Source organism: Helicoverpa zea, chromosome 11 (assembly GCF_022581195.2).
Source record: "Helicoverpa zea isolate HzStark_Cry1AcR chromosome 11, ilHelZeax1.1, whole genome shotgun sequence".
Taxonomy (NCBI): domain Eukaryota; kingdom Metazoa; phylum Arthropoda; class Insecta; order Lepidoptera; family Noctuidae; genus Helicoverpa; species Helicoverpa zea.
Genome location: NC_061462.1, coordinates 10691797 through 10716232, shown reverse-complemented (window position 1 = coordinate 10716232; position 24436 = coordinate 10691797). Strand labels below are relative to the sequence as shown.

At 34.1% G+C, this 24436-nt stretch overlaps 1 protein-coding gene across 1 annotated transcript in view; it reads left to right on the top strand.

Moving 5' to 3' along the window:
- Nucleotides 1-7410: 7410 nt before the first annotated feature.
- The window catches only part of LOC124634545 (calexcitin-2), a 45528-nt gene continuing 28502 nt past the window's right edge, over nucleotides 7411-24436 (top strand). The window contains exons 1-2 of the mRNA XM_047170158.1: nucleotides 7411-7511; nucleotides 13461-13491. The gene's annotated coding sequence lies outside the window, so the exon portion shown is untranslated. The remainder of the gene's footprint in view (nucleotides 7512-13460; nucleotides 13492-24436) is intronic.

Sequence of the window (24436 nt, the reverse complement as noted above, 5' to 3'; positions counted from 1 at the left end):
CAGAAGAAGAATAACGTGTGACGTTCCCGTTTGAGTGCATTTATTTAGTTTTCTTTAATGGTACTGTTAATTTGAACTGTTTCAATTGTCGATAATTCTATAGTAATAAATTTAAATTAAGAGTAAATATTTTTTGTTTGTTCATATCTAAAATTTTATGCCTAAACGAGCCGAAACTACTGAACCGATTTGAAAAATTCTGTTGCTGTTGGTAAGTTAAGCTAAAATATATCCTATATTTTGACCCGCTACAGGAAAAAGTTCCCCTGGACGCAGAAACCACGCAATACAGCTGGTTAACAATTAACTAACAAACCTTAGAACGAAATTTCGTACAGTTTGTAATAGAGTGATTCAATAGGAATGTTCTATATACTTCAATTGTGTCCGGGTAAAGCCGACGCATTCACTAGTTTACGATTACATTATCTGGCAGTAAATACGGGTGCATACAATTAGTACAAGGACAGATGCTTTTGAATAGGTATCATTAACAGCCTACAAGAGCTAATGTTTCAGAATATTCTAGAAATTATGTTATAGAAACCGCTAACTGATTTTGGCATTCTCTTTTATTGTTATTACAATGCAACTGTATGCCAAATGTTTGTCCTGTAGTAATTATTTTGTAATGATTATAGTTTGCGGGTTTCAAACCTTAGCGTCCATATTAGTAAAAAAAAATTAACATAATGTATTTTAGTCGACTGCCAAGAAGGTTATCTTTTCATTTTAATTTTATGTTGATTACTATATTTGCCATAAGAACAAGATTCCGACGAATTGACAACCTTCTTTATTTTTTAAGTCAGTTAAAATATAGGTATATAAATAAAGATCCCGACGAATTGATGACCCCTCCTCCTCCTCCTTTTTGGGAAGTCTGTTAAAAATAAGTACCTATCAATGTAGTAAATAATTTGACATTCCTAACGTTATTCAAATCTCAAATTGTAACCTTACTCACTATCAAAGTAGTAGAACACACTACCAATCCCACGTAGTACACTTGAGGCCAATAAATTGGGGTGAAATCGAACACAGGTGCAATGTATCAGCTAACAAACTAGGATACTCAATTCGCAATCTTTTAATGGTAAACGAAAAACGTTGCAACTTCACTTTCCAAATATAAAAATCGGTGATTTATGATTTTACCCCCGATTCACTGACCTCAGCATTTCCTTACGCTTCAGAAACCATACATCACATTATAAAAACACTCTTCTTATCACACATGAATGAAGCCTTTTCATAACAAAAAGTGCCACAAACGTCATTTAAATGGCAATAACAGAACAGTGGCAAAGCTTGGCAGCGTTTGGCACGCCAGTCGTGGCGATGTGCCAATAGGTGGCAGGTCTGTAATTGTTGGCATTTGTGCTACTACTGCCATTTTGCTATCACTCTATGCTTCGCTGACTTAGATGAGCTAGGGAAAGTACTTTCAGAATGAGGTATTTTTTATTCGTTAAGTTGGCATTCAACTATAAAATTACCTAACCTAGTTTGAGGGTAACCGTAAAAACTGTGCTGTAGTACTTTTTGACGAGTAAATAAATAAATAAAAAAAATAAGGTTTATGTGTTGTATGTTTTAATCTATGTATTCATGTGTTCATGTAGTAGTATAAAAACTTAACTGAGTACTGAGTTTTATTATCTTTTTCATTAAATACATGAACTATGTTCCCACATCACAATCTAACTAGATGTCATTTTACCTACTTTTAAGATTTCTATTTGAATTCTAAATTAAATGTACCTTACTGCATTTGTTTTGGACAAAATGCAGTAAGGTACATTTTCATCCTAAATAGGTTTCTGTGAGATGGATGCGTAGGAACACGGAGGCACATCTCGTTAGCATAGTAAAGTCCTTCACAATGGTAGCTTCACTCTTTTAGTTTTGATAGTGTTCCCGTTTTTTTGCCCCTACAGTGTTTCCATGTAAATTTTATTCCGAGTAAGTACTCAAAGGAATAGGTTGCTTCTGACGGTTTTTTTTTTGGTTTAAATATGGGATGAAATAGAGCAAGAATAATAAGGATATAATTTAAATAAAATGTAGATAATTATGTTGCTCTTCTACAAAAATGAAAAATGAGGGTTTCAGAGGGTACATACATATCATTTCGCATAATATTTTTGAAACCGGGCTTTTTCGTCGATTTATCCGAAAGATGTGCACTAATGGACAAAGGTAACCAGAAAGGTCTTCCAATATGCTCGGTTTTCAGCAATCCACATCGTGGGCCGAGCCTCTCCACCGAGGCACCAAGGAAGTAGTTAGTGTGGTGTCTATCATACAAGTCTTAGGCATTTGGCGCTTTTGACACACTACCATCAATTTTGATGGTAATAGGCATGATGACAAATTTTTAAATTCCTTTGAATAATGTAGGTATACGTCTATATTATATGAAAAATTATTAATTTTAAGAAAATGCGAAGTTTTTTTATCAAATAATTGCATTTTTCTCTGTCCACTTTGAATCCGGCGCGAAAACGCTTGTCAGTGTCATGTCGTCACTTGTGACGTCATGACTGAAATTACAAGACGCAAGTAAACAACGCTCGTGCAATAATTAAGTTTTTTGTGTTATTAAATATGAATTCGAAAGGGCATAGGTGTTGTGGGGTCCCCCAGTGTAAGAACACATCCAAAACAACTCCTGATAAGTTATTTGTGTACGTTCCTCACAATAAAAAAATACGAAACAAGTGGCTTAAACTTGCAAGGCGAGATTCAAAAGCAATATTGCCCAGGGTACAACTTTATTTTTGTGAAGATCACTTTGATGTAAGTTATTACGTAGTTCTCTAGATTCTAGCATAGTTTATAATGTAAATAACTATTTCGAGGTTAGGTTTCATCTCTCATTGTTTTTTAATTAAACTAGTATACTTACATGGAAGTTTTAACATTTCTAAATTCAGCTGAACAATAATCTTTATTTGATGCCAAAAACTTTCCCAGCATTATGATATCAATTCTAGGCAAATTAGCGCTGTTTGTCTTGATAAATCCGGGCTCCATAACTCGTGTTATAAACAATTAATTAATTAAAAACAAAGATCGCAGTGGAAGTTCACAATAACGAAATGTGACGTTCGCGCGCTTTCGCGCGAGTTGTTTTGAGAGATGACGTCACGAGCTCTGATTGGTGTTCAAGATATCATGGCGGATTGCCTTATTTCGTAATTTTATTTTATAAAAATACATATTAATCACATTATTAATAAAGAAAACAATGCGCGTTTTATATTCCAAGCTTCAAGTTTAATTTAATAAATATATTATTTTAATGATTTTTGATTACTGTCATCATGCCTATTGCTCAAGGTCACTCGCTCGCACTCTACCAGCCACATCCATTGTTTCCAGATCTGGTATTGCAGTCTCATAAACTTAAATGACGAAGATTAAGTGAAACAAATCTTACAAAATTAAGAATTTATTTACACTCTCACGTAAACATATTAAATATAAACCACCAATAAACTCCGCACAGTCGGCTAAATTAAAATATTACGTGCGTGGGATGTTAATGGTAGGGGAGGAAATATGGCGGGAAGTGTTACGTCATCGGGGAAGGGAAGTGTTGTCTGTCAGTGGGAGATTCATTGTTTTTGGGTGAGAAGGAAAGTCAGTATGTTTTATAGACGTCGAAATATTTCTTTTATGAAGTCAAGGTATGATCTACTCAACTACAAGGACAAATACCACATAATATAATCATTAAATTTTGATTATATTATGTGGTAAGGAAAGCATGTGTCATGATATAACTATATAAAGTAAAACTAGTACTGTGTTCCATCTGTTTGTATGTTAGTGATAAATTAAATAGTGCAAATGTTTTCAAGTGCTTTCACCAAATGATAGAGTGATTCATGTGTCAAGCTTAGGTATACCTATTATACCTACCTAATAGTATATAGGTATATAAACATATCCCGAGTACAGGGAGTGCCGCTGGTTAATTACATATATGAATCAAAATAACTTGATACACACATACATTGTTAAATACCACTTGATTGCCAACATTTGCATTAACTGACAGTCTAATGTTTATTTTTTATAAATGGCAACACGGCAAACTGGCATTAAGGATAATGTTATATTCTTGATGTTTATGGCAATATTATTCTGTGATGTGACAATAAAAATATTGTAAAGGCCTCATCTCGTTTTAAAACAATGTGTTTTGATTTAATAAATTGGCCTTTTTACAAGCAATCCGCGGGTTTCTGTGGTTCCACATGCGTTTTAACCACTTACCGCATTTGGATAAAAAGTAGCCTATGCATTCTTTATTGTGTGTTCCAAATATTGCATTCCCAAATCGGTTTAGCAGTTTTAATTTGCAAGGTCAAGAAACAGACAGACATAACTTTGTCTGTCTGTTGCATTTATAATTACTAGTAAGGATTATGAAAGTTACAAATTGTTAAATAAGTAACGAGTAAACGAGAAATAGCTTTAGATTATCGTAATTTCGTTAAAACAACTAAGTACTATAGCTCTTAACTTATTTTTTTCCCCATTTCTATAACAGAATAAGGTCTGGAGTACATATAAAGATCTACCTATCTTTACATGGCAGTCGGCCACCGGTAGTCGTTAGTGGCCTTTGAAAAGCCTAGACCACGGTTTCCCAATGTCTGTTCAGAGTGGAAAGCTGTTTTTGATATTTAATGTCTATTATATTGATAAGATTTTTGAGCATTTTCCAAAACTATGTTGTGGTCTGTTTCCAGTTTTGATAGGATGAAACTGAGTACCAGTATTTTACAAAGAGTGAATGCCTGTCTTCCCTCAACCCAGGCATATGGGCATATACTCCTTGGTAAAACTGGCTGTCAGTCTTTCTGGCTAGATTGACCTGTAACAATTATTTATTAACCAACCAAATGAGCAAAAATACATTGCTAAACAAGTATAACATCAATCTAGAAGTGGTATCTATACCAGCAAAGCAATCTAAAGAACTTGACACAAAGGCGAACTGCTTGTTACTAGTCTCATTGAATAGAGAGAAATAAATTAGATTCTACTCAAGTGCAAGTGACTGTAAATTAGCTATCAGATAGACTGACGGCTAAATTGGACTGAGCGTTTGTTCCAAGTGTTCACTTCTAGTTATTTTGTATCCATGTAGTTGGTGAAAAACGTTCGTTTTTTTTTGAAATCTGAATGGAGTTTTGAGCTCAAAAATGGTGGTAAGTGGACGAACAGGATTTAATACCTACATGTATACGGTATCACTATTTTTGGCAGAAATTGATTTATTGTTGCTTGAGATAACACCTTTTTTTATACGATTTTATATTACCATCAGCTGTCCAAGTTGCAAACCACCTCTTGAGGTTAAGGCATGTTTAGCCATGCACGCCTAACTGGCTACTCCTGAGTCTTTTTTTACATACTAACTATGCATTTGTCAATTATCTTTTTCCCTTCAAAGATAAAAACTAGCAACTTATCTTCATTCAGTATTACATAAGTAATTAAGAAAAATTACACCAATCTGGACTAACCTATTCCAATGCAGTTCCTCGCCAAGACGTGACCAGTCCGTCGGCACCCGTGACGTCACACATGCCAATTCCCGTTGAAATGGTAACCACGTGACCACTCCGGCCGAATCGAAGCTACGTGTGGTGATTTTTAAATTTCGAACAAATAAATTGGCTGGCTGGCTGCAGTTGCGAATAATTCAATTGTTTCGATTCCATTGTTCCAGATTTGAATGTGGACGATGAAATGTCTTGGGTTTTTGGTTTTTATTTATTTTTTGACGAGTTGAAACTAGCTGTTCATCTTGTTTTCTATATTAAAATATTATTCGTAGATAATTTTTAGCAAAGGCAAAAGCTTATTATGCAAATTAAATAAAAAAAGTAATTATGCAATGAACTGAAGTGAAACATATTGATTGTATTGTATTTATTTATTATGTTAAAACGGTTTACAAATCAATTACATTAACATAGAATGGAAAAGAAATAGAAAAAAAGAACATGTTATAAAAGAATACACTTAGGTAAAACTTAATAGAATTGCAGAATAAAATATTGATAAACAAAACACAAGGTAAATGTTGATGGTATTTGGAGGTGTTTTCTTCGATAAATGAACTATCTAACAGTGAAGTTATCTTTCCAGTCGGTCCAGTAGTTTCTTACATTTTGTTTGTTTACCAGTTGCAGTCGTTGCAGAATAATTGTACTTCAGATGCTGTGTCAGGCGAATTTGAGGAAACTGACACAAGGGCTTTTAGGTGATTAGACCTACTGCCTACGCGGTACTAAAACAGATGACGTTTGGTATGAAGATAGGTTGGTCCTGAAAGAAAATACATAAGAATATATAAGTAACATTGTTATTGTGCTATAATGTAAATGATGTTATTAACGTTTTTTCTTGCAATTAAAATCAATTAGGTATATTAATCGAAAAAAAGCATTTCCCATGATGACTAACTTCAGTTTTAAAACATTTTGGTGACTTCGTCGTTAAAAGAATAACAAATCATTGTTATTTGAAATTCTTGAAAGCTAATAAAAAATAAAATGTCGCAATTATCACCAAAACTATGAAAAAGGAATATATTTAGAAACGGGGGAAACCGCGGGTAACAGCTAGTCTATATCAGTCATATCCAGCCCAGAAAAGTAATTACTTTATTTAGATTTAAAATCAATAAAGTTTATACTGATTAAAACAACATGTATTTATTTGAGTATCTCTTCAAAGTAATTTCCTCGAACATCAAAGAGCATATGGCCCGCTATCAAAGTGACCACAGAAACTGAAAAATATAACTGCAACCGCAGCATTAAGATGTGTCCATGCAGTAGTTTTTATTTATTTTTAATTATTACTCAACTAGTTTCCACCCTCCGGTTTCACGTGCATCCTTGGAAAACTACTTCTTAGCTTCTGCCTCTACATACAACGAGAAGGCTATTGAAAATTCAAATAATTTCAATAAAGATTATAGTGGGTTTCAATCAATAAGAATTTCACTCCCTCATTTGATGATTTCCCATCGAGAAAAACTATTAAAGATTCAATTAATTCTTAAAGGTACCACTCTGCACCAAGTCTTGTGTTTCAGAGAACAACAATAAACAATAGAGATTAAATAGCAACATCTATCTCTTTTCCATCAAGTATCATGAATATTTTCAATTACCAAAATTCAAAAGACTAAAAGCACAACAAGAGACGTTAATTACGAAACACAAAGAAAATCAGGTTTCACCATCGAACGAAAATTAATGGAATTTCCAAGTCATTGCGGCTAATCGTTCGGAAACCTCATTTAAAGTTTACACGGAGCCAATTTGTGCGTAAATCGAAGGTGCAGTACTAGAGCCCGATCAATCTTCGACCTTCTAATTCTTTGTAACTGCAGCGGGGGCGAGTATAGTAGGAGAGTCGGGAGCGCCGCACGGCATTCTACAACCAGCCGCCGACGCCGACACTCGCCTTCACAGGTACCCACCCTCAGATATTACGACTTGTGTTTGCTTAAACGAAATATTACGAGTGTTATTTAGACTATGCAACGAGTATTAAAATCCTAAAAGTCAAACTGAAGATTTTTTAGAAAACAAATAATTTTTATGAACCATTTTTCAACCCGTAAAGTCTTAATGTCCAGTTTCCGAAAGTGTTGTAAAGTTAAACTTTTAACGGAAAAGTGCTGTTAAACTTTCGAAAGTCCGCATGAAAAATGTATATAAATTACCGGGAAATCTTCTGCCTTGTTACGAAGTTTCATATGAGAGTAAAAGAAGGGAGGTGAGGCGTTATAAAAGTTTTCTTTGGGATATTTATCTTGAATTTCGTGGGAATTACGCGCTCGCATCCGTATCGCTAGATTTATGTAACTTGTCAACGAGGTTTTAATTTGGTCCTTTCATTTTTGTTAGGTTTTTTCCTTACAATACTCGTACTTTATTAACGGCTTCTTGTATTATATTTGGTCTTTGTGTTAAAAAATATGCGTCTAGGTTTGGGACTTTTGACTTTTGAACGAGATCGTAAAAAATGGTATTTCTTCTCTTTTTTACGTGATTTAATTAGAGGAAACATTTTTGTAAAATAATAACTCAGAGAATTACAGTGGTCAGACATAAATATACTACTTTTCTAACAAAATTAACAAACGTTTCAGTTTTCTTTTTCTATAATAACGTGACAATTGAATTTAAAAATGTACCCAGTGTTCTTTATTCAACCATACCTTTCAAGACCCATTACTTTTTAAGCATAGCGTGATAACAAAGGTATGTTCTGTTCCCACGTAATACACTTGGGGCCAAAATTCCGTACACAGTACCCCCGTAACACCGCACTTGCAAGTAGGGCGGGTTACGCAAGACTTTACCAAGGGATTTTATTGCGAACGCTTAGAACATTTGTACTCAAAGTTTTATCTCACAGTTTCATGTTAATGGATTGTGGAACTAAAGTATATAATTATTAGATGTTGATATATATGGGGTGTGTCAAACCAAATCATATTAAATCCTACCACATATTTTGATTCGTTAAAGAATACCATAGAGTATAATAATTATTATACTGTAAGTATTATATTATACCATAGAGTATAATAATTATTATACTACTACTATTCTTATATACTATTCTTAAACGAATCAAAAATGTTGTCTAATCCATTTAGTGGTTTAGTCACAGGAATCATTTCTCGTTTTCATAAATTACAACATCATGTGTAAAGCATAGACAGATGTTTTGAAAATTTTACGAATGTAAAATTTTGATTTTACGAATGTTTTGTGCATTTTTGTGCATTGACAGTTACAAGCAAGCAGTTAGTTAGCAAGGGGAAATAACGCAATTTGTACTGTATGTCTAATTAGGGTGTTCTAGTTCGCGCACATTTTTACTCTATTAACTTTGTTCTAAAAATGTTTTTTTTTTTTAATTTGCGTTTTACACTTTTTCTTTATCTTAATCGACGTATTGAAGCTAGTATAATTCAGTATTCATTTTAATGCGTTAGACACATTTTGTATGACATTTATCCGCATAATGTTGCAATATATTCGGGAAGGGATGCGATCGATTTTGTTCTGGCAGTTTAAAAATATCGAACACGATATTAAAGCGGTCCGGCCATAAATAAATTGGCGTTTTACATAATCGATTGAACGAAGGTTTTTTAATAGGAAGGGTGAAGCAATTTTTTTTGTGTTACGGGTCACTGATTTCAGCTCAGTATCTTTGTACTTAAAACGATTTTTCGTACTTATTTTGTTTATGGACATTATACTTACTATTTATTATAACAAGTGTTTTTTTTATGATAATTACAAAACATTTGTGCTTAAAGAATCGTTACATACCAAGAGTTTGAATAATAATTATTATTCAGAAGATGAGCAATAAGAAAAAATCTAACATACTTCTTCTAGCTTTACATAATTAAACAAATCCGGTATTCATTAATAAACTACATCAACTCTAACAAGAGTCATTAATAAACTAATTGTAAAAACAATAAGCTCAAGAAATTCCACTTTGTTTCAACTAAGATCCATCTCGGTCTCCAATCCTTTCCCTTGTAATTTATTATTTTCAACGCAAACCTTTGTTTCATTACATCGCTTCGTTTTCCTCGGGCTTTCAATTAAATTGGAAGGCAAGTTCAATTTCAATTAATTTGAAAAAATACGAAAGTTGCTGATTTTGAATGGCTTACTGTGGGGTTCCTGTTTTAGGTATTTGTATTGATGACTGCATTAGTGAAGTAATTTCCCGTTTTCTTAGTTAATTATTTGTATAACTGGGTCATACGTCTGGACTTCAGAACAATATGGAACGCATTCTACTTATTTTTCGTTTTCCCAATGATGACCACAAACTACAGCTCTTTAGACGGATACATTGTAACAGTGAATCAAAATTATTGGTTGTTCGGAATGAAATATATTTGGAAGCTTACCTACTTATACCTATAATGCTTACTAGTTGTCACTATTTAAATCCACAAGTATTGTGTTCTACATTGAACCACATTACTAGAACTGTATTTATCAACGGTCTTAATTCCCTAGTTTTTTTTTAAGAAAAAGAAACTTTCCCGTCGGCTAAAAGCATTATCTTGCACCGAGTGATCTGGACTCTTTCCAAAGACTAATCTTCTATAACCGTGTGAAATGCAGTTCAAGCCCATTTGTTTTAAATGGTTTGATCTAAATCTAAATGTATGGATTTAATGGTTTTATCGCCTCGCCTTTGCTCTTTGCATTTATTCTTTGCATCGGTTTTTTATCCTACTTATTAATAAATAGTAACGTTCTTTGAATAATTTGATGCAATAAATAGAAGGCATTGATTATGATTTCTTCTACGTACGTGTGTAAAAATATTTTAAATAAAGATGCCGCAAGGTTAAGAAAATTGGTTTTCAATGCGCCATTTTAAAATCTTACAGTGATAATAAACATTAATAAAGTATTTTAAGCACAAACGTAAGTCACCAATCGAAGTTTTTGTTTTTAACCACAAATAAATAAATGATTTCAAGTGACTCAAATTTACCGGCCTTCAGTTAACTTTGTTGTACCTACCCATGAGTGCCATGATTGAGTGTTTTTTTGCTAGATGTAAATTTTTTTACTTTAAACTAGTCTTTTTAGGAATAAAAGTCGTTAAATTTAAAACTTCCAAACACTATTTGCAAGCATTTGAGAGGCAGCTGCTGCCATAATTATATTTTTATTGGACAGGCGCTGCATCTCCCGTTTATCGATAATTCAATTTTCAAAGTAGGGCGTTTATCTATGTAGTTATTGCCTGAAAATCATAGTAGCTTTTTAACTTGACATGAGAATATAATGGTTTTGTTTTAAAACTTCCCTATGCCATTGAGGGGGGTTTAGTTAAACTTGTTTGTTTCACAAGCAGATAATATTAACAGAATTAGTCCAAGTTAAATCCATCGGATAGTGTTAATTATTTATAGCAAAATTATGTACCTACAGTTTTACAATCCTTCTAACGGTTTCATAATAGTCATGAGCTGTTTCGATATTGTCCAATATTAAGATCTTTTATGATTCATCATTATGATTTTTTCTTATTGAATTCAATCTTTATCATTCCTTCCTCATAGTAAAGAAAACCGTGGCCGAATAAATACTTGTCAATCTGAACTTTGTCAAACTAAAAAATCATCAAGCTTTCACTATTACAAGTATTACAAAAAATTCAATACATTTAAAAACGTAAAAGCCAAGCAAATGTAGATACAGAGTTTTTATAAAATACCGATTAGCGAACGACTGGTAACAGAAATGCAGATTTCCTTTCACAGCAAAAAATATGGAAATATTTTCAAAATGTACTTTCCATTCAGGATTCTATTCAATGCGCTGAAATCTCTTGCTACTGAAATGAATTTTGCATCTGCATTCCGATTTATTCCGTCTCCGTCATTACTTTTCTATCTACAGTTGCGTGCATTGAAAAGGGATCAGTATTGAAAATGTATATTACGATAAAATCGATGTGATGGTACCTAATATTTTAATGAAAGACGAATTGATTTATAATTAAAATTAAATGGATGTGACCAAATGTAATTATGATATAATATTGTAGGAGTATTATTGAGGAGCTTTTCTCTGAAGTATTAAGTGACTTTTATCTACTAAATATCTAAACCCAAACAAAATTCAATAAATACAGTTTTTTCAACAATATTCAACATAAAATATCCCTTTTTATCTAACTCATTCATTTCCCTCAAGTGTAAAATATTATTATGCGAGAATATTCTAAGAATCAGTCTTTCGATTTCCCATCCAATTCTTCAAATCCAAGCATTTGTGATCTTATCGATAATGAAATCGTAATGAACAAGAATAACACGCGATCTTCACAATTTTACTGTAAAAACAATCTTCTAGAAAATGGTTTTGCGAACTTTATTAATATAGGTACAACTTAATTGCGTATAACACTTGAAATTTCTTTGAATCGTTCTTTCAATAGCTGTGGGTGTGGTAATGGATTTTTATGGTTATAGGTCTCTTAAGCTTTCAGTGTTGCACTACAATCATTTTTATATTGGTTCTCAAATAAAATACTTAAAATAAGTACCTACTTCGACATTCACAGGAATGGAAATAAACACGTTTGTTGATTTGAGTGTAATTTAAAGTTTCGTAAATGTGCCATTAAATACTGGCTTTGCTATCTTTGACATGAAAAATTGCACTAAAATAAGTAACTATCAGACAAGGTTTCGATTTTGAAGCTAACCCGGTTTTAACGCTCTTTAGTGTAAAATTGAGTTAGAATGAAATGAAGAGGTTTATTGGCTTACCTCTTATGTAACGAATTTAGTAACCTGGTTGCTTTGTGGTGGCTCTCGTATTCAACTACACCTGGTTGCAATGGAAACCTTTACCAAATAAGCTGGAATGAGATTAAGCTAATAGAGTATAGAAAACACTCTAAAAGAAAAATTTTTACTCGAAATTTTGTCCAAACAAAAACATAGCCGCCTTTACAATCCTTAAGTGCTCCTATTCATCGAAAAAAAAACACGCTCAATAAATTCACACCTTCACTATGAAAAAGAACGAACATAATTTGTCAGAAGTCAAGAAAATGGACTTAGAAAAATATCGGAAGGAATTTGACAAATTGCACGTCTAGTGGGGCCTTAACATTATAAAAATATTAAGTCGACCCCCGCGGCAGTGGGAAAAGATCGTCAAAGATAGAAGGTTAGTCAGACTCGTGCGAAATTTATGGACTGTCAGAGAATTCAAAAGATATTCAAAGAAACGTGTCGCGTGGACGGAACTGAATAAAAAGTTGTAAAAAAGGTCCAATTAAAATCAGCTGAGCGAAAGCGGTTTAGCTTTTTGCTCTGTTATGATTTTATGGAATGCAGCTTTCAAAGCTTCTGCTTCGTAAAAGTTTAGCTCGATTAATTTGAAATGTAAATAAAATTACAAAATCACATAAGTAGGACGTGGTGAAGGGTGGGACTTTGGGACGCTTTGGGGACTGTCGTTTATAAAACTTGACGTTCAAAAGATGTTGTTTTGTAGCCAAGTTTGAATAAAAGACTTCGAGTTTGAGTTTGAATTAGATTTTTATTTTTTAGAGTATATGAGTTAAAATCTTGAAAAATCTTCATTTGAATCCATAACGTGCAAAAAGCAGGACCTATAAATATGCCTATGGGACATTTTTATCCCAAAGTTTTACCCATATTATTGAAAAAGGCTTACTACAAATAACCCGTCAAAAGATTTATGAACCGCTAGTCAGTTGTTTAACAATTTAATGCAAATTCTGTGATAACTAGGCCACACCTCGTTAATTGGACTGCAACTATTAAAGCTTAATGGTCTAGCTATTAGAATCCAATTAATTTAATTGTTTGCTTCCAGGTATCGTTTTGAAGAGTCGCAGAACTAACTGGTAAGTACCTACATCATTATTTTTTTAAGTAAAGAAAGTGTACAAAAAGGGTTAAAAATAGAATAAAATAGTGCACTTCTGACATTCAGAACATTCTCTTTTTAATATAGAATTAACCATGTTATAATTTTGCATAAAATAGGTACTTATAGTAATTTAAAGCGTTTATATTTCTCTTCTATTATCAATATCTAAGTTACTAGCCGTTTTCCTGCGGTTTCACCCTCGTTCCGTGGAAACTATTGCCCGTACCGGGATAGAATACAGCTTAGGTTCTGGGAAGAGTATAGCTTACCAACAGTGAACGCGTTTTTTAATTATGTTCAGTAGTTTCGGAGCCTTTAGGGTACAAAAAACAAAATATGTTTCCTCTAAGGTAATTAATTATATTAGTATTTCAACTACCGAGAAGCTACATTCTATTATTTTTATACTGAACTTTACATTTCCAACCTTAAATTGTATTTGTAGATACGACTGGTTTGGGAAACGGTCTGTTAATTAACGAGAGGTTTATTTAACGAATGTCTATATACAGAAGCGGAGATCGTTAGTAAAGGTTTTAGCTTTGCGCGGTTTGGTTAAAACATACCTTCAAAATTGTATGAAGAACGATTCATTTGGATAGAATATAGGAAAACTTAAAAAAAATGTACACACCAAAACTGTAATTCGCTTTCGTCCGCATATTAAAAAATAATTAGGTACAAGAACAATGTGCATGTTTATACACACACACACAATTATAGCTTACCCGCTTTCGTGAAGTAAAATAAAACGTCTTTACTAATATAATATGTATTTATTTTAATCTTAAAATACTGTTCACGTAAGTGACAAAGGTAGGTTTTGAAAGCGAAAGAATTTTGGTGATTACATTCTAGGCGTATCTGTCTTGCCTACTTATGTAAATGGGACCTAAGTTATGTAGAAGGGCTATCTTACATACCTTAGTAGGAGACATGTTAGTCGCTTAGAATGTAGAAAGGTAAATTTATTTATTTATTCCTTTATTTCAGGCAACTAGGGCCCATAAACATACAAATACACATATATCGTACATTACAATACTTATAAACTAATACATAAAAATTCACCATATCAATATATATACAATACTATATCTATAAAAACTTAAACATACTATAAATACATAACAAATATTCTTAAAACTAATGCACATGATGTGTCGACGTCGTGTTTCGCTGACTGGTGTCACGTAGCCGGCCACGAAACCGGCGGTACAGAACACCCTTCGGCCAAAAATCTTCCTTGAGGACCTTCTCGAGACCTTGTGTCGGAACACGCACCACGAATGAGTTAAAATTTGTGTTGTGACGCGGTTCCAACCTCTCGACCCTCAAGGTCCAGTTGGTTTTGACACGCAGATATTCTACGACCTCCTCAACCTTCGTAGAATGATGCAGCCTGGACACGTACATCTGCGTCGTTGGAATAGCTGGACGCAGCAGCATATTGGGCCCCGCCAGAGCAGTACCGCACTCAATATAAACACGCATAACTCAATATAATCGCAGTCAATATAAACATTTGACTAAAGTATACAGGGTGTGTCGTTCACAATCACATTAAATCCTATCGCATATACTTTATGATATTCTATGGCGAATTGTAAAAAAAAATAAACTTATCCATTCAGTGGTTTAACCACAGGAGTAATTTTTCGTTTTTATAATTACAACATCATGTGTAAAGCAGAGATAAAGTTAGGAGTATCGAATGATTTGATCAGTTGACAGCTGTCAGTTTTCAAGAGAGAATTTCAGTTGTTTGTAATGACTTTAAATATGGTGTTCTAATTTTCGCACATTTTTATTCTATTTACTTTGTTTAATTTCTTTTTTACGTATTTTTTTTTCTTTGTGTTAATCGACACATATTAACCAGTATATAAACGCATTTCATTTAATGTGATTGTGAACGACACACCCGATATATCACTTACATAAGAATGGATTGTGTGAAAGTCGATATGGCTGGCAAGAATACCACTTGTGAGATGACGTCAAAAAGAAGTATGGAAGAGGAAGGAACTCAAATAAAATTGGCATAAGGGCAGGAGAATGTTGTGTCAATAGTGACTGAAGTAAAACGCTTGAAGATTTTAATTAACTTTCTGTTTATTTAACTGATATAGAATTTCTACAAATTAGAACGGGAATCGAAACCAAGATTTCATAATCTTTATCTACTTGTACTTATTGAGTATACTTTGTAGTTAAGAAACAAAGTTTATAAAACTAAATACTTTGTTTGTTTGAACATGCAAATCTTGAGCAGTACTAGTCCAATTTGAAATATATTAGTGTTAGGTACTGTATTCATCGAGGAAGGTTCCGTTTTTTATCGGTTTAAGTCAGTAACGGTCAGATGATACTTATATTAAGTGAATACACCTCCTACTCACAAAACATATGTACTGAAAGTACACCAACCTTACAATTTCCTCCTAAGATGATACAAAGGTTGGCCATAGACGCCAGTGTACACTTTTTTCTCTATGTTCAAGATGTTGGCACTGCGCCAAAAATTAACGAACTTACTCAGAATTTAAACACCATCCGAATGATTATAATTCCCCTCAATTTGCAATACAACAAGATTTTTCTTCAATCTTGCTTAGTGTTATCTGGCTTCTTGCCAAATATCATACTCATAAATGATTCCTTGTTCTTGTATTAGATAAGGATGCTACGTTATTAGATTGTGTCTATTTTTGGAATGACCTGCAACATGTGTTTATATTCTATACGTGGATTTCTACATTGAGGAAACTCAGTTATCGTGTCCATGTCAGTTGTCGTGTGAATTGCGCGCACGTGCCATATTTTGTTATGTGATAAAAAAATATTTAACAACGGAACACCAACAGCTTCTGTGTACAAATTGACAAAAATAGGAGGTTTTAAGTAGTAAAAGGCCTTCACAGTTGCCAATTACAGGTGAACCTGAACATTCATGTGGTTCACCTGTAATTCAAAAATTCAAAATATGTGGGAAAAACATAGGACTGCCCATAACAGTGCTTTTATAATAGCGTATCTACTGAGCGGATTGACAGTGGACGCGCGTTAAAAAAACCGAGCGGAAAATTCGACAGTGTGTCAAACGCTCTGAGGAATTTCTGAGGCATTACAAAAATATTATACCTATTTGAATTAAAATGTAGTCTCATATTTGAAGTAAGTTAAGAATTCATTTGGTTCTCAATATTTTAGTGAAAAATGAACACGGGAACGTGTGGTCTTCAACATTTTATCTAAAACTAACATTGTCAACGTTCGTGTCTCTCGAGCACTTTATGTAATTTTCTAAGTTACGAGTAAGCACTTTACAGAATGACACATTCAGGAAATTGTCCTTGTAAACTTTTAACTCTCAAACCTATTTAACGTTACTATTTTTTTAGTTTCAAACATTTTAAAAAATATATAAAACAAGAATTTATAAAAAAACAGTTCGCATTCGAAATTCGTAATTTAATACATATATTCATGTTGTTGTTTTAATCCTATCGATGCCGAATTAATGTCATAATTTCTCAAACATCAGATACATGTACTTACCGATTTCATATCTCCACGATACTCGAGCTGCATATTAAATTACCCACACAATATCCAAACTTTTTGCGATAGCAGCACCGCAATACTTTCTATATCGATGTTGCCATAAAAGGGATAACAAATTCCCTGAACACGTGTAGTTTTCTTTTGGTATTTTCGGTACGGAATGCCAATTTATCTTTACGTGACATTACTGTCAATAGCAAAAGTCGGTTACAGTAAGTTTACGTCAAAACAATTGTTTTAGAAGATAGATCGCTTTTACTTGTGTGGGGTAAGCAGAACTATATCTTGAAGTATTGAACTGCTAACCAAACTCAAAAATTGTCATAGCTATCTTATAGCCATCCCATTGAAACTACACCTTAAACTCTGGATATTGACTATATTAAAGACTTGTAAAAAATATTATGTATAAATTATACTTATGGTAACTCAGTCTCCATTTGTTCATCTGTCCATCAGTTCTTAAAACGTACTCAGCGGATTTTTATGCAGTTTTTACCATTAGATACATAGATTTAAAAGTTAGATACAAAAGTATTAATGATTGATCAATCTTCTTTCGTATAAATAAACCAATGTAAGAGGGTTTATTCGTTAGATTAAAATGTTATCTTATTAAAGCAGCATCTTTACTAAATAATAAGCTAGCAACATAAGTTATGGCGCCACAAACTATCAGAACAATTTGACAAGTTACGCCAAGAATGGTATATTTATTGCGCAAGTTTGAACGTTACATAAATTATAATATGGTTTAGTATGCATAATCATTTCAACATTAGTTTAAGAACAGTATGTAAATAACAGTAACTGTATGTATGTACATTATTCGATAATAGATATATATTTTTACGTTTTTTTTACCTTACGTTCCTTTTGAAGTAATAAAACTCAGCTGCATCTGGTTAGACTGGAAGCCGACTCCAACATAGTTGGGTAAGGCAGAGTAGATGATGACACGTCCATTTAAAATAGCTAGTAAAATGCTTAAAGGTAAAAAAGGGTATTGAAATGAGGTGATGAGTATTTTTTATTTATAATGATAAATAATGTTTAACTACGTTAACTTGAATATTTTTCTTTTTAATACAAAAAAGTTTCATTTTGAAAATGTTTTTTCATTATTCATTATTTTCTTTATTTTTAGTAACCTACAGAGGTCATAATACAATACCATTGTATGAATTGCTCTTTTAAAATGTTCGAGTAAAAAACATGGCCGTGGTGGATTTATTGTTCGTGAAAACCGAAAGTTAATTACGAGTCGTGTTGGTTACTTTACAAGGCACTAATTATCCTTCATTGTTATTATATTTTTTTAACATCATGCCTGATTAAGCCGAATTGTTAAAATTTTACATCAATTTATTTTTAAAACCATTTTTTAAGCTAAAATGTTGCTTATTGATTACACTGTTAGTCGGCCCATAGTTTGTTTAGGCTCATAAATCAGTATTAAGGTGAATAATAGTAGGTACGATATTACAAAGATCTGGTTTTTAGCCATTATTAAACTAACTTCTTCTTCTTTCGTGTCGATGACATGTCTTATAATGAGACTACACTTTGTCAGCCCGATATGCCGCCACAGCGAGAGCACGGCCGGATCCACTCATGAGGTCCTGCCGCGAGCAAGTTTCAGGGCACAGTGGACATGTGATGAGGTGGGTGGGGTCTGCATAGCAGCCCCGCACTCGCACCCAAGGTCCGTCCCGCCCGTGAAACCCCACCTGGACCGATTGTCTTTGCTTCGACCGACCTGCGTTCGGAGTCTGTTTAAAGACTGCCAAACTCTTCTCGGGAGATCGTGTCCAGGAGGGAGTCTTTCCAAGAGCGGGACAAACGGAGTGGGCAGTGAAATCCTCGACCGCCAAAGTTCCCGTCTGGCTAGGGAGGCCTCACCATTTAAACTAACTGAAAACTTTGATTGGAATCAAGATTTTCTTCAAAAAAAATTGCCAAGCATCAGGTCAACTGTCGGCCGACTCTTTAGTCTATATGAAATGAAATGAAATGAAATGAAATGAAATTGTTTATTTTGCAAGTTGGACATTACATCACTTTTACACGTCATTTTAAGAACGCTGAGGCCGGCATTTCCTAACTGACTGATCCCTGAGAAGAAACGCCGAAACAAACTCAAGGGTCATAGTCTCTTTTAAAGTCCAAACATGTTATAAATGAAATAATTATGTGTGAGTGTCACCATGTACGCGGTCTGGAATGGCCTTTTGAGGAAAGAGCCACATCAGGCTGGAGCTGACCAGTCCCAACAGACGGCACGCATGCATCAGTCGTCGTGTAGCTCAACCATATCTTAGGGAGCTCAACGACCTGTCACACGACGATACCAGATCTGCAGAACATTTGCGTAGGCCATTCAAAAATACTCAAACCCGCCAGACAGTATTTATGTTATAAGGATATATAATGTTGCTCGCATACACGATACTCACATTCACAATAATAATAATAAATTGCCCCGCAGGGCATCTGAGGCGGATGACGGGGAGTAGCGACCCCGCGGGGCTATATATCCGAGTGCTCCAGGGAGAGTATACTGTCCCCCACCTCCGGCTTGCCGGAGTGAAGCATGACGGGGGATAGGTCTCCCGCCTCTTGGCTTGCCTTCATCGGCCGGTCAGAGTGGAGTCGCTAGAGCAAGGTTAGTCCTGCTCGGAGGGTAGGTGCCTCGTGGTAAGTGGCGAGTGGGCCGGTGATGCTGGACCCACAGGGAGCGCGTGATCTGCGTTTAAAGTCCGCCGAGGTATCCTCACCCTTCTCAGCCGCTCATGTCCCTGTTGCCCTCTTGTTGCTTTTCAGTGACTGATTCCCGGGGGCCCAGTAAGTGAGTTGGCGAGTCTCCACCTGCCATTTTAACATGTATTTAATACATTGTCATCGGCAGGTGCCATAGTTCCCGTAGTTTCCCCATTCCTAGTCCATTAGCATCCCATCACAATAGCCTAAGTAGTTTTCATCCATAGTTAGCAATAGTTTAGCACAGAACCGGGGATTGTCCTTGGGTACATTTCTATAGTGTATACAGGGATAATCGTCGGTTTTGTGTTACCATTTCATTAAAGTTGTCTCAAAAGGGCTTCAGCGTGTTGGCTTCGGCCCCACGTTCGCCTTCCAAAAATCCGGGACTCTGTAGTCCCGAGGTCAGAAAGAGACATACAAATAATAAATTAAAAAAAAAAAAAAAAAAATACAATTATAACATATAAATGTCAATAAGAAGAATGTCATTAATAAAATGTTATCTGATGATAATAATATTTAAATGTCAAAAGTAACAATACACAGGCATTTAAAAAGATATCACTCACTAAGCGAGCAGCTCATTCCCAAGCTTCTTTATCATTTAAATAATCAGATATTTTGTAATATCCTTTTTTCAAAAGTTTGGATTTTATATGATTTTTAAATTTCCTGATAGGTAAATCAATCCTCGTAGTTTACGGGTAGCCTTAATTATTGAAATTTTGTAAGAATTACCTACCAAAGTACACATTTTCAAAAGCTCTAAAACCTATTTATAAGAAAAATAAACACTTTTGAAAGGTAGTCTTCAAATGCTCTTCAAATTAAGTAAAGTGACTCTTGGGATCACTTTAGTACGCTTTTACTGAAGCGATAAAAATGGGAGCTTGAAAATTGAACTAATTGAGTGCCTTTATTTTCAGTGGTAACTAGGTACGTAGTTAATTTCATGAGTTTTCAAAGTAAATACGGAGCTAAATTGATGGATTTACCACGAGTTAGTTTTTGTGGAGATTTCTTTCGGCTTCAGTAGTGAGATACACATAGTTTTAGTAATTACTGGCTGCTCACCCTGCCTGCGTACGGAGTATGTGTATATCCACACTTTCCTTATAAATAAATTACTTTAAATATTGGTGAAAATCACATCAAAAATGTACACTAGTTTCTAAGTTCATCACTAACAGACATACAGCGGAGGACGGTTTTATAATATTTAGTGATTAAACTTATACGTGTAAAGCACTTCATTTATGCCTTAAAATTTTAACCCCTCAATATAATGCAGATAATTAAAAAGATCCTACTACCTTCACCTACATCAAACTACATAAACCTATACAAAAAAGGTCACCTCGTTCATAATCAAAACGTTCAAACAACAAAACGTATCCGCATAAAACTATTCCCCTTTGCCAAGCGGGGTACAATAAAAAAAAAAACAAAAAGTCACGGCCTGTCACGGATTAACTATTCGGAAAATTAAAAAAAGGTTCTCTTTTGTCGACTGAGTTATCGTGTTCGGACAAAAGGCGGGACCATGGAGAACAAAATGACTAGCGAAGGTGCCATCACGGAAAATCGCCTAATAAAGTAACGCGCCAAAATGCGGGTGAGCGGGGGACGAGTAACATTACTGTTTTCACCCTTATACGCCTTCTTTGAACCCGACCATGTTTTGTTATACAAAAAGTCGTTGACAGATGTCTCAAAGAACCCTCATTAGTTTACTTGTAACTGATCATTTTGGTCATGCCCACTATACGAATTCGACCTAGAAGAAGGCGCCTGACCTACCTGCATTATGGCATCTCCGCTCACCTTTCTTTACTCCGTGGGAGGCACCTATACGCGGCCATTGTAAAATGAAAAATCGTCACCCGTCATTCAATTTTGAATGGCGTTCCAACTGTATGGAGGTTGTTTGTGCGGCATATAAACCTCTGTGGATGTTTTAAATGGCCTGTCTGTTGTTGATGGATTTGCGGCTCTATGGTTTGTTGGCTTGTTGTCAGTTGAATGGTTACAAAGACTACAATGTATTATACTTAGAGAAATGGTTATGTGATAATTTTTGGCACTTGAAATAATAGGAATCAAAAATGAAAATAAAATTCAAAAAAATAAACAAAAAGAGCAAAGTGAATGCTTGCAAACAGTGAATGCGCGAATCTTTTATTAGGTACAATTAATACACCACTTTATCTAATTTTTATTGAAATCTATAGCGACTTGCGAGAGGCCTATATGTCGTTATCAAAATTCGTTTCGTGAATAGGCGTGCAAGACAAGATGGTATCAGATTTATGATGATAAAATTACAAATACCAGAACAAAAGAAAATAAAAGCTACAATCACTAAAATATAACAAACTTACATCCATTTCAATGAATATTCTGATCATTAAACCAAAAGGACCTTTTCTCAAGCATCATCATTTGTCTTCATATAACAAATAGGTGGAGACAAAAATGTGGCCCAACTTAATATTCATGTACTTCCCGCAATGTTGTCCATTTATCTCAAACAAACGATTAGGTTTCATCTCATTAGCTCACCTAATTCTTTTGTTCACGGTCTTTTTTTTCACAGAGACATTTTTGTCTAGTAAGAAATGAGTACTCTTCAATTATACATAAGCTTCGAAAAGAAAAACCTCTCTATTGAAAACAAAGAATTAAAATTAAAATTGATTTATGTTAATTTTGACGGTATTATGTTATTAATAACAAACAATGAAATGAAAGAAAACGATACATAATGCGACGAATATATCTTAAAATCATTTTCGTGGTTCATTCTGATACTTTGTTTTGAAAAAAAGTTTTGATAGAAAACAAACGTCCGAATTGAGAACCTCATCCTTTTTGGGAAGTCAGTTAAAAATGCTCATATCTTTAGCCTTCCCCAAACCCACATCTCCGTAACTATTTTATTAACTTCCATCAAAAGGACTTCATATAAATATTCATACACTACATAACGATTCACGGAAGCAATAAATGACCTTCTAACCTAGCTATTTAATATTAAAACGAACCCTCGTTATCATGAAAGATTAAACTAATAGTTAAATAAACCTACGGATAACCGTTAGTTCAATCTCACTGGTTACTGAATGTACATAATCAGTTGGACTAATTTACATTGCAAATTGTATCCTTGTTTCAAAGTGGCCGGAGATTTTGTTGGTCGGGTTAATAATGTAAGGGTTTGTAGTTGTTTATTTGGGTATTAAATCAGAGGTTTGGAACTGTTAATTTTATACTTTTGATTAGTGACTAGTCCTTGAAACAGTGTAATGGGTTTTGGACCCCCAGCAGTATTTTTTTTTCATATAATATTTTCCACATCCCCTAAAAATAAAAGGAAATAGTTCTCGCAATGAACACGCAACATCATAATATATTTTCTTTTTGTAAAAAAAGACTTTTCCTCCTCCAAGGTATGTGTACCTTGCACGCAATCAACTAATACTCTATGGTCCAGATAGTTTTCTTTTACAACGCTTTCATACTGGCGGATTTTACGTCTTATACGTTCGGTTTCCTATAGCATTATAAAACATTTGACAAACGTCATCATTTGTACCGACAGTTGTCATTTCTTAACTGTCGCACGCATGCGAGTATGTCCGTATAATCCACATGTCCGTATTTCCACGCTAAAAAACCGAGCGGATAATACGCCAGCTTAAAAGCGACTTAAGAAATTTTCAGTTGGCATAACTAGGGAAATTATATACCTACCATATAATTATATAGTAGGTTTATATTACATTTTTACACGATCTAATTCCGTCAGTTCTAGTTACTTAGGTACCCACAAATAAAGCCACATAAAACTTATACACCAGACAAGCACGGTCAGTCTAGAGAGCCCTAGTAGACCACCTTATTACTAAAAGCGTTATACTAAACAGTGTCCACAACCGCAGACACTAATTGTATCCTACAAAAATAAACTTGGATCTAGAACAATCCAACACGACGTACCAGAATTACCTAATTGGCTAATTTGAAAAAGATCTTTTCAAAAGAAAGACATTTTAGTTGGTTTCCACGTTAGCTAGACCGTAAATTAGTGGACAAAACTGCCTCTGAAGTTTATTTTTCTCTCGACTCTGTTTTAGCTGAGTACTGTTTTTGTTTTCAGCCATTTTAATGATAATGGAAACTAAAATAATACGGCATCGTCACAATGGGAGTCAGGAAACGAGTTTTAGCCTAAAATAACTTTTGAGGGATTTATTCGAATGTGTATAGTCTTTTAAACCTTGAATTTATAACTTGCATTAGAAAACCAAATGGTGGTGGGTGGTGTTTATCGAAACATACCTATTTGTTAAAAAAACTAGAAACTTAAAATAAGCCTTTGAATTAATTTATTGCTTTTTGAACTCTATTAAAAAGGTTCTAAATTTGGTCACTATCTGTTTTCCGCAGTTCTACTTCGAACACTCGGATAAAAGGTTTCCCACGTCCATTCAGGTTCTATCATTCCATCTAAATTATTTGTATGGCGTAAAAGTGCGACAAAAGAGTTACTTTCGCATTTATGTCAGAGATCGAATAAAGCCTGACAT